The sequence below is a fragment of the Ahaetulla prasina genome, chromosome 1, assembly GCF_028640845.1.
Source record: "Ahaetulla prasina isolate Xishuangbanna chromosome 1, ASM2864084v1, whole genome shotgun sequence".
NCBI classification, from domain to species: domain Eukaryota; kingdom Metazoa; phylum Chordata; class Lepidosauria; order Squamata; family Colubridae; genus Ahaetulla; species Ahaetulla prasina.
Window position 1 is genome coordinate 67,475,527 of NC_080539.1, and position 13,591 is coordinate 67,489,117.

Here is a 13,591-nt window from a genome sequence, read left to right on the forward strand (position 1 = left end):
ATAGACAAGGGAATGATAGTAGCAGACAATTTAAAGAAAGCAAAAGTTAGAATGACTACTCCTATGAATACCATCCAAAATATTTTTTTTTAAAAGAACAAGATGCTCTAAAATCTGGACAATATTTGATTTTAAGGCTATACATGCTGGATGGAAGACATCAGGCAACAAAGGAGAACATGCCCTTTTGTTTGTCAAATGTCTACCTAAAGCTAGCTCTCATGCCTACCCTACCTAAAGCTAGTTCTCATGCCTACCCTACCTAAAGCTAGCTCTCATGCCAAATTGAAACACAAAGCTAAAAAAACAAACAAAAACTCAATATTCATTTTACTTTACCCTAAAAGTTGACCCAACAAGCAATTTCCACCATAAAGGAATACAAAAATACCATTGATTTTAAGAACTCAACCAAAAGCTAGCCCTGCGTTTAATGTGACCATGAACTTCAAAGAGGCCTAACTCCTCTAACCTACTACCAGTAGAAATGTTTTACTCCCAAAGGTACTCTGGCAAGTAATCCTTACTGTTATATGAATGTAAAACTACAAATAATCACAAAAACTCTCATAACAATGAACCAGTCCATTAAATATTATACCACAAGGAAGCCTAACCCTAATGTCACCTTTATATTAAAACTTATCATGGGTTTAAGACTAACACTAACCATAAGTACTCAAGCTAACCCTCACATCAAATTAAGAACAGACCTCAAATCTAAACCTAATTCTAATTCACTGTACTGCCAATAGAAATACCTTTTACCCAAAATACAAGGTCTGCAATAACATGAATTGCATACTTACCAGGGATGAAATCCAGCAGGTTCTGACAGGTTCTGGAGAACTGGTAATGGCAATTTTGAGCTGTTCAGAGAACCAGCAAATACCACCTCTTATATTGATTGTTTCCTGATTGCTTATTTGTACCCTATGACTATCATTAAGTGTTGTACCTTACAATTCTTGATGAACGTATCTTTTCTTTTATGTACACTGAGAGCATATGCATCAAGACAAATTCTTTATGTGTCCAATCACACTTGGCCAATAAAAATTCTATTCTATTCTATTCTATTCTATTCTATTCTATTCTATTCTATTCTATTCTATTCTATTCTATTCTCTGGCTGGCCCCAGAATGGGGTGGGAATGGAGATTTTGCAATATCCTTCCCCTGCCATGCCCACCAAGCCACACCACACACACTAAGCCACGCCCGCAGAACTGGTAGTAAAAAAAAATTGGATTTCACTATTGATACTTACCTCTCTCTCCTTTCCTCAAGCAAGATTAGAAGGGAAAACAGGAGCATCCACTCAGGTACCTATTCCTCATTTGTTTTAGGCAGGCAGCAATTAGTTGCATTTAGTACAAGTTTCCTTTGATTGCCAATTTTAGCTCATTGGAGCTTTGCCTTTTGAACAGGGGTGCCAGGACTTTTTATTTTAAAAGGTTCCATTGCTTGAAAAAGTTTGAAAAGCATTTTTCTAGAGCCTAGATGATCCTTTCCAGGCTTTCTTAGGCTGTGATACTCTAGATAGGGGTGTCAAACTCATGGCCCATGGGCTGGATGCGTCACGCACTGGCCATGCCTGGTTTAGCGAAGGGGAAAAAAGTCATGATATGTCATGTGACGCCGCCATGATGATGCGAGTTTGACACCCCTGCTCTAGACCTTGATCTAGAGGTTTGACCCTAATTGCAGCATTGTTTGACAACTGCTTAATTTTAGATAGAGGGGGATCATTAAAAAAATAAATAAAAAAAATTAGAAGGTCTCTACAGTAAATTTTAATCCATGGGCTGGTTCATGCAAAGTCATTGGTTAATAGTTGTTTTAAGTTAAATATGAGAGCTTGTGCACTTTGCAATTATGTGGGGCATTCCTTTAAATGCAGATGATCATTTGATTTCTTTTGGTTGTAACTATTGGTTGCTAACTTGTAAACTGATTTTGGGGGAGGGAGGGTGAAATTTAGTAGGTATAGTATTTTTCTTCTGATCTGTACTGTGCCTTGGTAAATACGAGCAATTAACAACATTTTAATTTGTTCCCTGGATATCAGATACCACTTCAGACTTTGTAAATCAATATCAGCATTTTGAATTCAGCCAGGAAGCAGGCCAGTAACAGTAATTATCCATTCCTGTTAAATGTTTCTAGAATGTCCATCCAGTTTCCTCTATCAAGCCTTGCCTTTGCCATTTTTCACTAATCCTATCTTCTGTCAGTCTCCTTATAGAAGGCCTGCCTGGTTCAGTCTGGGAACAGCATGAGATTTATATGTTTTTACCATTCCTTTTTGCCACTGACTGACCAATCGGAATTTAATACTTCAATCAACATCAAACTGGAATGGATCCCATATATGCCATCCTGTGATTATGTAGTGTTGTTAACATAAAATTTTCTTAGCAAAAGAGCCAAGAGGTATTTGATATATGACAGCAGCTTCAACTGCAGGAAAATCTGGTGCATCTGAGCAATCAAAAGAGGCTTTAACATTTAGACAGCTATTAAGCAAGCAATTTAAACCATCTGTTTCTGGAATGCTTCATTCATTTTGATGCCTGCCTCGAACGATAGTTGGATATTGGCACGGCCATGTGAATGAATGATGGGTGGCCATTTCCTTCTGTACAAATTGTTGTGAATTAAAAGGATTTGTTTAGCTGCGTATTCTTTTCATGAAGCAAATTGCAGACATCTCAGTGAGCCAAAAAGAAATTAAGTGGGATGCACCTATTGTCCAGTTGCCAAAGGATGGAAGTTGTTTGCAAATTTCAATTAAGAAGATTAAGCAGAGGAATTATATTCTGCTGTTTTATTTGATTCTGTCATATCCTTATGGCGAGGAGACAATGGTTATTGATGCAGATTGTAGCTCAACACATGGTCACAAAGGTGTCAGCATTTCTGTTCTATCATGTTACAATTATGATAAAATAAAATTACTGTTTCTTGTACTATTTTCAGCATTTAGTATTAATGCTATGCTAATAATCATATTCCATTTTTTCTACTGCTTCCCAGATAACATATTGAGTGATATCCTTGTCTATTGAACTTACCACTGACATCTGTTTATGCATAAGTTATATTTACAAATAAATAAACATATAAACAGAGGTATTACAACGCTCATGAACTGTTCACTTACTTTAAAACTAGTTCCACGGTAGCTTTGCAACACTAGAAATACCATTCCTGATACGGTTTGATTTTAACATGTGTAATTTTAAAGTGTCAGATTTCTATCAACTTTCACAAATCTGTTTGCTGCCTAACAGTAATGGTACAATTTATTTCCTTAGTAGATAAAAGATAATTTTATTTATCAAATATATTTGATAAAGACAAACTTTCATATTTAGCTTTGTTTGAAGCACTTCAAATATTTTATTGCTCATATTATAGGGCCTACTGAAGTAATTGTGTAGTTAAGAGATAATGTCAATGCAATAGAACATGGTTGACAAGATAATAGTCTCCTGCAGCAATATAAATGTCAAGGCAAAGCTGACAAATATGTAAAAAAAAATCACAAACATGCAGAAAGAAAATAAGTTTCGTTTGTGTTCAGCAGGGGTAACTTGCAATTGGCTTGAATTTAATCATTTTATTCCTGTGATTCCTTCACATAAATATAGGGAAGAGCAAAATATTCATTCTATTCTATCGTATGTATAGAATTGGCATCAAGACTGTAAAATGGCTGTTTGGACAGAGTCAGAACTATATAGAATATATTTCTGGAACTGAATCCTCCTCTATGTGGCATAAAATTTTTGCATAGGAAGTTTACTTTCATTGGTCCCGATGGAGAAGGTTTGCAACTTGGGTGTGCTCCTGGATGGTCGGTTGTCCTTTGAAGATCATTTGGCGACCGTCTCCAGGAGAGCTTTTTATCAGGTTCGCCTGATCCGCCAGTTGCGTCCCTTCCTGGACCGGGATGCCCTATGCACGGTCACTCATGCTCTCGTTACCTCTCGCCTGGACTACTGCAATGCTCTCTACATGGGGCTCCCCTTGAAGAGCACCCGGAGACTTCAGCTGGTCCAGAATGCAGTTGCGCGGGTATTGAGGGAGCGGTTCGGAGCTCCCACGTAACACCTATCCTGCGCAGACTGCACTGGCTGCCTGTTGTTTTCTGGGTGCGCTTCAAGGTATTGGTTACCACCTTTAAAGTGCTCCATGGCTTAGGACCAGGCTACCTACGGGACCGTCTACTGCCGGCCTCTATCTCCCAGTGTCCGGTGTGTTTCTACAGAGAGGGACTCCTCAGGGTGCCGTCAGCCAAACAGTGTCAACTGGCGGCCCCCAGGGGGAGGGCCTTCTCTGTGGGGGCTCCTACCCTGTGGAACGAACTTCCCCTCGGGCTTCGACTACTACCTGACCTTAGGACCTTTCGCCGCGAACTTAAAACCTATTTATTTCATATGGCTGGACTGCCTGATTTTAATTTTAAATTTTAATTGAATTGTTGATGGGTTTTAAATTTTGTAATTTTATGGGGTGTAATGTCATTTTAAATTTTCTGGCATATTTGAATTAGTTTTTTAAGGGTTGTTTTAATTATTGAATATGTTTGTTTGTATTTTATTTGCCTGTTCACCGCCCTGAGTCCTTCAGGAGAAGGGCGGTATACAAATTAAAACATTATTATTTATTTTATTTATTTATTTATTATTTAAATTTCTATAAATTTAAATTTCTATTATTATTATTATTATTATTATTATTATTATTATTATTATTATTATTATTATTATCATATGGAAAAAACACTTTCTTGTCAGGATTCGTTGATTTGCTTTCAGCTTGCACAAGCAAAATAATAATAATAATAACAACAACAACAACAACAACAACAACAACAATAGAGTTGGAAGGGACCCTACACCATTTCAGACAAATGGTTATCCAACATTTTCTTAAAAATTTCCAATGTTGGAGCATTCACAACTTCTGCAGGCAAGTTGTTCCACTGGTTAATTGTTCTAACTGTCAGGAAATTTCTCCTTAGTTCTAAGTTGCTTCTCTCCTTGATTAGTTTCCACCCATTGCTTCTTGTTCTACCCTCAGGTGCTTTGGAGAATAGCTTGGCTCCCTCTTCTTTGTGGCGATCCCTGAGATATTGGAACACTGCTATCATGTCTCCTCTAGTCCTTCTTTTCGTTAAACTAGGCATACCCAGTTCCTGCAACCGTTCTTCATATGTTTTAGCCTCCAGTCCCCTAATCATCTTTGTTGCTCTATGGTTAAGAAAACTCTAAACAATTCTTCAACAAACAATAAATAAGGCTTCTTGGAGCCAGATGAGGAGACTATGTGAATGAGCCCTAAAAATTAAGCTTTTTAATGAGTTGTCTTCTGCCAGAATGAAGTTGTTTTAGACCCAGCTAATTTTTCTCTCTGCCTTGTACTTCTCACATTTAATTTTCAGCATTCGTGGATATTTGTATTTTCTGAATTTGATTGTTTTCCTGAATATCTTATATTATCAGGCTAGATAATGTCATCAATGCACAGGAGAGAAAATTTTGCTGATTCTTTATATATAGTAGCTTCCTTTGCCTCTCTTGATTGGGTGTTTTTTCCTCTTATGGTTCCTAAACTGTTGACATTTTGGATCAAGCCAGATCCAAAATTGCTAGAGAATTTAGGCTTTGTGCCTAAGGTAGGACTAGAACTCATATTCTCTCAGTTTCTATTCTGTCTAGTCTAATCTTACGCAATAGCACTTAGACTTATATAGTGCCCCATAGTACTTTACTGCACTCTCTGGGCAATTTACAATGTAGAAGGATTATTTGTATAGTGACCCCAACAATCTGGGTCCTCATTTTACTGGCCTCAAAAGGATGGAAGGCGAGTCAACTTCAATTGTCAGGATCAATTCCTGGATGTGGGCAGAGTTAACCAGCAATACTGCATTCTAACCACTATACCACCAGAGCTCTTTAACCACCAAATTAACTATACCACCAGAGCTCTTTAACCACCAAATTAACTCTTGATAGCACTTAGACTTATATACCACTTCATGGTGCTTTACAGCCCTCTCTAAGCAGTTTTACAGAGTCAGCATATTGCCCCCAACAATCTGGGTCCTCATTTTACCCACCTCAGAAGGATGGAAGGCTGAGTCAACTTTGAGCTTGGTGATATTCGATCTGCTGGCAGCTGGCAGCTCATGATTAGCAGAAGTAGCCTGCAGTACTGCACTCTAACCACTGCGCCACCGCGGATCATTCCATTTACCTACATCTGAAGATCAAAGAAGGAAATAAATAGCCCAGAGCACATCTCTCCCAAGATCTACTTCCAGATTAGCAAAAAACAGCACTGATAAACCATCAAGGAAGAAAGAATAACCTAATCAAGGAATCATCAACCAAGCTGAGAAACCACCAAGAACCCAGCGTTCATGCCTCTATTCAAATTAAGAATGTTTTCATACAAAAATAATGCAACTTAGGGAATCAAATGGATCCATGATTTGGCTTTTGCTAGGTATTACTTCACTATTAAGTAGAAGAAACTGGAAAATTCCATGAGTGATTCCATTCAATGAAGTTTTGTTCAAACTATCTTTTAAAACAAAACTTCCAGTCAAATCTCAAAGGTGCCTGGATTTGATTTTATATCAAATCAAATACCATGCTTCACTATAGAGACTCATGGCTGACTGAGGAATTCTGGGAGTTGAAGTCCACAAGTCTTAAAGTTGTCAAATTTGGAGATCTCTGATTTATAGAGACAAAAGTGAGGACGGCCTGATCAGTGTGATGGATTCTTTGATATTGGTATAAACTACCATGTTATTTTCATCTACTGTAATTCTGTGAAACAATAAAACAACTGCAGGTATTTTGAATATTCCTCATTATAATCTATGGCTAATTCTGTTATTTTTGCTAGATACACTTTTCTTTATTGTCTAATGTTCTAAAATCAGACTGAAGCTTCTAGAAAGAAAGGAAAGAAAGGCATCTTTGCAGCTTTGTCCATACAATGAAATCCTTGCTCTAAAGTTGGAAACAAATCTCTCAGATATCGATTTTACATAGCAATTCATTTTGTTAACCTTATATTTATGTTGCTAAATGTTTATGTTAGCCTTCATTCTTAAAAAGAAATTAATATGAAAATTTCTACTTATTTAATCTATTTGGGGACATGTTTTGCCTAAACTATAACTTTAATTATGTAATTTCTCTATATTTAATGTTATTTGGTCCTTGAAAATGAATTTTGGGAGCATATTTCTGTATGCAACTAAATTGTATACAGGTTTTCATTGGCAACGTGGACTATAGAATTTGGAAAACAGAATATTGGATATTAGATGTATATTTGTTCAAGATGTATGAAGAAAGAAATGTAAATTAAAGTGTCCTTTTTCTCCATTCTTGCTATCTCTGCTATCTTGATACATTTGCCTGGTTGGCATTTTTTTGGTTATTTTTTTAAATGGCAGGCAAAGAAATTAAGCTTTTAGTTGTATTTAATTATTCATTTAATTATTCTTACCTACTAGTTTTATTTCATCTTTTGCCTATCTTTTGCAAAAGATGGAATAAAAATCAATGGTGCCTATTTAAATCACTTAAGATTTGCAGATGATGATGTTCTCTTCTCACAAGACCCAGAAGACCCACAAAGACACATACAAGAGCTGCACAAAGCAGAAAAACCATTTGTTTTAAAAATAAACTTGAAAAAGAGCCAGGTTATGTTCAAAAATTCCCCAAAGAAAGACAAAAATATATCTGGAAAAGAATTAGATGTAGTAGACATATTCCTTGGACAATGAATCTCAATGGAAGGTGAATAAAGGAAATTGAACAGTGTGTTAAAGGTGGTTGTCAGGTTATTTGGCAAGCTAAGCATAATTTTCAAGAACAATATCCTCCTATGCCTGAAGAGAAAAGTTTTTGATCAATGTGTGGTACCTGCTCTAACATATGCTAGTGAAACATAGACACTAACCTCACAATCGATACAAAAGCTACATGGCACAAAGAACTATGGAAACATGCTCGGCATCACAAGACAAGACAAAAAGACCTGCACATGGATTAGAGAACAAACAAAAGTATACAATATCATCAAGAGAGTAACAGAATTGAAATGGAAATGAGCTGGTCGCATAGCAAGAAGAACTGATGGCAGATGGACTGAGGCAGTCATAGAATGGATCCCACTTGATAAAAAGCGTCTGTTGTGTCTATGCCCCCCGAGCCGGGCCCCCTGCCAGAAAGTGACTCGGAAAGTGAGGGGAAAGGGCCATCAGGACTTACCTCTGGAGCACTGGCTTCCCTGGCTCAGCTCCAGGAGCCAGAGGCAGGCCAGGTGGAGGAGAAAACAAGGCCTCCGTCCCCTGACTCTTCCCCCCCGGCCACGCCTCCAGAGCCGGCTGATGGCAATCAGGCCTGGTTGGACCCTAGGTTTCGTAGGCAGGAGAGGCGGGAACAACAGACGCAGGGGTGGGGCAGGCCTAGGAAGTGCTGAGTCATGGAGCCACACCCCACAGGATATAAAAGCAGCAAGGGCTATACCACTTCGTGGCAAGCAAATCAACTGCTTAGAGGGAGAGAACTAGAGCTGAAGTACTGTTTGTTCCTGGTTTCCTGGCTGACTTATCGGCATCAAGAGAGGTAACAGAGACACTTGGCATACGCTTGCTAGTTTGCTGCCAGAGCTGATAGTTGCTGGCTAATTAAGTCATCGCTCGTGTCTCCCGGAGTGCGGAGGGGGACAGAACAGCGTCCATGAAAGAGACCTAAAACAGGATGGATTGACAACATCAACAAGTATTGCGGGCCAGGTTGTCAAAAGAAAGATCAGGAACATATTGATTGGAAACATGCAGAAGAGGCCTTCATCCTACAGTGGATAGGCAAAGGTTAAAAGGATGATGACCTACTAGTTTTACCTTTGTGATTTTTATTGTGGTTGATTTGGTCTGTCTAAGTTTTATTGCTTTTGATGTGCTAGTCTTTCTTAAAGCATTAGCCCTGAAAGGCAGTATATAAATCCAGTCCATGAGTCAAAAGCCTGAAAACCTTGATTTAGAATGTAAGATAATATGCTTACTTCCTCAAAAAAATATTAGTGGAAAGTTTCAATGATTTCCTGCTTTAAATGATCTTTATTCGATCTGATTTATTAAGCGAATTAAATGGGCTCTTCACTATTAATACTCATCTTTTTCAAGATATAATTATCATTCTAATTTCCCATGCTTCCAATAAGTCCCAGGAAGTCCCAGGAAAGACCCAACAAGAAACTCTGCTGATGGATTTTTTTCAGCAGTCATGGAATGTGGAAGTTCTGCTCTGCAGAAGTTGTTGGACAACTTTACACTTGAAGAAATTTGGAGAAGTCATTCAGCCAATGTCTCTGCTTACAATTTTGGTAGACAGTGTCAAAAGGTCATTTGTGATTGTCTCTGGATGGCAGCACTAGCTCACCTTGCCTGTCATTCAAACAGTAACCAACACTGGACATATTTAAAACTTGGATTTCAGGGCTGTAAGAAAGAAAGTGATGAAAAATCACCCCAGAAAAATAATAGCGGCAAATAATTTCAGTATTCCTGCCAAAAGCCTACATAGACTCTCATGGATTGATTCAAGACTGTCTTTACTATTTTCTTTTTACTTATCTGTATAAAGAGAATGAATTTATTCAGAGAATGTGAGGAAGATTGCTGATAAGGAAATAATTATAACATAGAAATGTATAGAAGGATTTTCTTTTTTTTTTTCTCATAAAGAAAAATTGAATAAAGAGTGTAGTGAATTCTTGGAGCAAACAGTTTGATGCAGAATTTATGCCCTATTGTGAAAGCTTGAAGGAGAATGCAAGTAGATGCATCACTATCTGCGTTTTACAATAACAGAATGTAGGCAATTCAGCTGATGCATCTGAGTGTTTTTCGACAGTAGGCAAATTCCAAATATGTTTGTGGGAAAAGAAAGAAAGAATTTGAGAAGAGCTGGCAAGAAATATTACTGTAGTTAATAGTGATGTTAAGGAGCAGGATAGATGGAAGTAATTGTAGCAAATTGTGGATCTAATATAAGTACATTTTTAATTTGGATTCCAATAAAATGAGCAACTAAAATAAAACCAAGCTAACTGCCTTCACTGATTTATTTATTTACTATTGCTTTTAAAATAATAAAAGGGACAAAGAATAGAAATACAATAAAAATTATAATACAGTTACTGTTCATAGGTTCTCAAAAAAGGAAACAATGCATTAAAATGTTTTTTTTAAAAAAATAAGAGAAAAAACATCAGAAAAAGTGTAATACATTGTGACCAGAGATACAGTTCTCTATATAGCTGTCTAATGTAAATAGTTAAGTACATATACAGTGTATTTAATTCTAAACATTTATGTAACTACCATTAATCTTTAGCCTCCTATATTTTGTAAAAAATGAATTCCATATTTCATTATGCTGATCTATACAAGTAGATCTCTCATACAAAATTGAATAAATAATAATAATAATAATAATACTCCAACAGTGTATGCACCGACAAATTCCTTTTATGAACAATCACACTTGGCCAATAAAGAATTCTATTATCTATTATCTATTATAAGGCTTACATCTACAGGCAATTCACTCATAGGTGGCAATTGTAATCCCATCTTCAATCTATTGAGTGAATGGGACCATATATTTATCTTTCCAATGCTGCAATATCACTTTTAGGTGTAGGCAGGGCACAGAGAATCCACTTACATTATTCAATAGTCAGTTTCCATGTAACAGATATGCAATTCAAAAGATTACTGATACAAAATATCTCTAAAAACTAATAGTAGCGTATTTTTTTTAAAGTTTTAAAGGATTAAACAGTTGTTTTACCATCTCAGGTGTCACCGTGGCTAAACCCACCTGACTTTATTGTGATAAAATGAATTTCTTTAATTAATATTTAGCCAAGTTTTTATTCTTTTAAAAGCAAAGAACCTATATAGGAACATAACATAATTTTATGGAAAACATGAGATGAATCAGACAAATGTAGGTAGTAAATTGTACTTGTCTTTACAAGTACAATTTACAAGTACATGTACACATTGTACCATTTGCCAGCAATCTTATAATTGCTGGCACATGGTAACCACTCTTCCTCATATTTTTCACAGACTTCAAAGCCTTGCACATTGAGATGGTCAGGGCCATCTGAATCACTGGGAAAATGTTATTCCATAGAGCATGCATGGTGTTGGAGAAGGCACATGTCATGGGTCCTGCCACATGACACTATTTATATGACCCAAGAGATATGGATTTGGAGTATGCCCACCATGCCAGATCTTATTTGACATCAAGGCTAAGGTGTTCTAAGTTTCATACTGCATCAGCCTCCATCCTAAGGTTAAAGAAGATAGGAAATCCCCTTTTCAATGGAAGAAGCTGTTAGAGTCTAGGGGCCCTAACTAGGAGGCAAGACTGAGCCCCTCAATTTTCAATTGGACCTAAGAAATGGATATTTTTATAGTAGTGGCCAAAATTGTGGAAACCTTTTGGGAAAAATGTATTTTCTAAAACTAGCTAATAACACCACTTTTTTTTAGTAGTACCATACAATTATATATCAATGGAATCAAGAATGTAATGCAATAACTTTTATGAAGGATTTGCTATTAGAATAGCAGTTAAAGTATAAAGAAGAAAAGTGAAACACATAGAAAAAAATGAGATATACAAAAATTATCACATCAGTTAATACTTAGTTGGGTAACCTTTAGCATGAATTACAGCCTTACAACATCTTCCCATGGAGTGAACCAAGTCTTTTAGTTTTGCAGCTTATGTGAAACCAAGATTGAATGATTGCTTCTATTAACTGAGTTTTATTGCTGGGTCGCTTCTGACTAACAAGTTTCTTTAGTCAGCTCCATAGATTTTCAATTGCATTAAGGTCTGGGTTATTCCCAGGCCATTCCAGCAGTGGTATATGATTATCTTGAAACTAACCCACCCACCCCAAATTGGTGTTATTAGCCATCAAATCTCAAAAAAAAAAAACTTTTGCCAAAAGGTTTCCACAATTTTGGCCACTACTGTATTGTACTACAATTGAACTACTGTTTCAGCTGCACAGAGGAATTTGCCTGAGTTTACATTGGAGTTGGTTGCTGCTGGGACTGAGTGATTTCAACTTGGGAGAATTCAGGATTTTATAGCTCTTATGACAACCATGAGTTTGTCATAAGAGCCATTATCAGTCTACCTAATCTGATAGTAGGAAAAATAATAATTCCCTTGCTGTAGATAGATCCTTTTCTATGATCCTGGAGGTTAATCAGCATCACTAATTTATGCCAGGAGATAGGCCAGTTTTGATGATCCTGACAAGTATTTGATGGATCCTATTGGTCTCCCAAAGGCATTTCAGGAACTTCGCAGCAGTTTGGAGAGCAGCCCTGTTGAGAATCTTGTTAACCTCTAAAATACAAAGGTAGCTAGGAATCCCAATACAATTATTCTTGAGCATCAGTCCTTGTATTTCATTTACAGATGGCTCCCTGGTTTTTGAGGTCTGGGATGTGAAATGCCAGAAGTGACACCGGCATTCTGGTGAGAGAGAAGTTCCCTGAGAATGGGCTCCAGTACAAGTCCAAAAGCTTGGAAGACTAAACATCTGGTCCCAGTGAGTGACCCAGATTGGGTTCTGCAACATTATCCTGACACATATATTTGCCTTCATTTGGATTAAGCTCATTCATGCTTACACTATGGCAGCAAGGATGACAAATTGGAACTATTTCTCAGTTATTGTGTCTGTGGGTACTGCCCATAGATACTCAGACTCTTTCCAGAAAGGATAGGTTGGAATAGTTAATAACAAACTAAAATAGACTTTACAGATAAAATTAGTTGTGTTAATTTAAAATTGAAAGCTGGGGAACAGAGTTCAGTGAGGTGCCAAGTGTGATCTCTTGTATTGTTAACAGAGGGAAGCTTCCTGCAACCTAGATCTCTGAATGGATGACCCAATGAGTCCAGGGTTGTCCCATTATCTTTAAAGTTCTTCATGGCTTATCCCAGGTAGAATATGGCATGATAACAATGTTGCAATATCTAAGGGGTTGCCACAAAGAAGAAGGGATCAACCTATTCTACAAAGCCCCAGACGGCAGGACAAGAAGCAATGGATGGAAACTAATCAAGGAGAGAAGCAACCTAGAACTAAGCAGAAATTTCCTGACAGTTACCGTAGAACAATTAATCACTGGAACAATTTGTCTCCAGAAGTTGTGGGTGCTTTAACACTGGACATTTTTAAGAAGAGATTGGACAACTATTTTCCTGAAATTGTATAGGGCTGTGATGGTGAGCCTATGGCACCCATGCCCAAAGTGGCACGCAGAGCCATGTTGCCTGGCACGTGCAGTTACACCCTTTCTTCTCCCAGGTTTCTGGCACACATGTGCGTGTGACGATCAATTGGCCTTTTTGCATGCAGCAGTGCCGGAAACTAGAAGAGCTGGTCTTCCATTTCCCTATGTGAGCATGTGCGCCGGCCAGTTGATTGTCGTGTCCAT